Genomic DNA, 1,859 nt, shown 5'->3' with positions numbered 1-1,859 from the left:
TTTTTTTTCAAGGTGATTTTAAAACCATTTGCAAAGTGTTTCGACTTTGAATAGACAAAGAGCATTTGTCTGAGATCGTCTCTGAGTGGGTGAGCTGACAGCCGAGCAGAAGGGACACGGATGCACAATGAAAATGAACTTGGGCCTGATAATTGTAGCTTACAAGCAGTGAGCAGCCGGCATTTTCTTAGACATGGTGGGGAGTTGTGAAGTGGGTGGAGTTATTTTAGTCTGCCAAGATTTTGTACGTGTTGAAGGTTTCATTAATTTCCTCCCTGTGACTGACAGTTGCAACATGGCTGAAGCTTGGATGTTTATTAAACTGTCCTGGCTGTGAAACAAGCGTGAAACATGAGCAACTGCACCATAAAATATATGGGGATTTTTCAGACGTACGTGGAGATCTTTACTAGGTGACGTTCAGACAACAAAGTGATGCTCAGACTCAACTTTCATAAAACAATCAGCTTTAAAAATGTTATGTCATTCGTGGACTTAAGGGCTGGATCTGGATGAGAGCAGCAGTTATGATGAAATGTCAATTTGCTCCAAAAACCGTGATTCACACTTCTGGTTTTCTCTGTCCTGATGATGGCTCAAGCTCATGGGTCCTTCCTTTCAAGGAAAAACTGGAATTCATCACAATCAAAAAAGAGACTATTTAAACAATTAAATAACGGTAGTTTTTCTTTACATTCAGAAATTGTAGAACCCCAATCAAAACAGACTGAAAGATGCAACTAACAAACATATCTCATATTTAACAAAAAAGTATTTTTTGAGGGGTGGGTAATTATCAACCTATGGCCTATGGGCCAAGCAGCACGGTGGCGCAACTGGTAGAGCTGCTGCCTCTCAGCGAGCAGGTCCCTGGTTCAAATCCCGGTCTGGAGGCCTTTCTGGGTGGAGTTTGCATGTTCTCTCCGTGCATGCGTGGGTTTTCTCCGGGTACTCCGGTTTCCTCCCACAGACCAAAAACATGCATGTTAGGCTGATTGGTGACTAAATTGTCCATAGGTGTGTGTGAGAGAGTGAATGATTGTTTGTCTCGTTTGTCTCTATGTGGCCCTGTGATGGACTTGCGACCCGTCCAGGGTGTACCCCGCCCCTCGCACAGTGATTGCTGGACATGGGCACCAGCGACCCCCGTGACCCAAAATGGAATAAACGGGTAAAGAAAATGGATGGATGGATGGGCCTATGGGCCAAATCTGGCCCACAAGCTCATTACTGTCAGTCCTAAAACACTCATTTGTTAAAAACTGAAACAGTTAGACAGTAATCAGTTTGTTTATCCATAAAGCCTGATTAAACCTAATCGAAACGCTGGTACACTGTAGGAAGATAACCTGCACTGATCCTCTCAGGTCATTTTGAATGAACTACAGTCAAGGATTCAAGGTTCTTTATTTTTCATTCTCACCACATGTGGTGTATGTGTTGGAACACAATTGTGTACAAAGGGTCCCGGTTACATCCAACTAAAGTATTAAAATGTACAAAGAAAAACAGTAATAAGATCTAAGATACGAACTAAGAAAAACGTTAATTACAAATATGTTAAGCACTAGTAGTACAAAAGAAATGCGCCGAACAGCAGCATGAACATGAGTCTGTGTGAGCAGATGAGCACGAATGAACACAGCAACATGAAACAGATCAGCAGCAACATGAAACAGATCAGCAGCAACATGAAACAGATCAGCAGCATGATGTGATTCTTCACAGTGATTATCTTGGTTAGAGATTCACGAGTCTAACAGCCTCAGGGTAGAAGCTGTTCCTCAGTCTACATCAATGGAACGCAAGAAGTGGCAAAAAGTTAGAGCCCAGGTTGGGTACTCGTATTTTTCTTACTG

This window comes from Nematolebias whitei, chromosome 16 (genome assembly GCF_014905685.2).
Source record: "Nematolebias whitei isolate Nwh7 chromosome 16, NemWhi1, whole genome shotgun sequence".
NCBI classification, from domain to species: domain Eukaryota; kingdom Metazoa; phylum Chordata; class Actinopteri; order Cyprinodontiformes; family Rivulidae; genus Nematolebias; species Nematolebias whitei.
The sequence above is the reverse complement of the archived record's forward strand: the minus strand, read 5'-3'. Positions refer to the sequence as shown.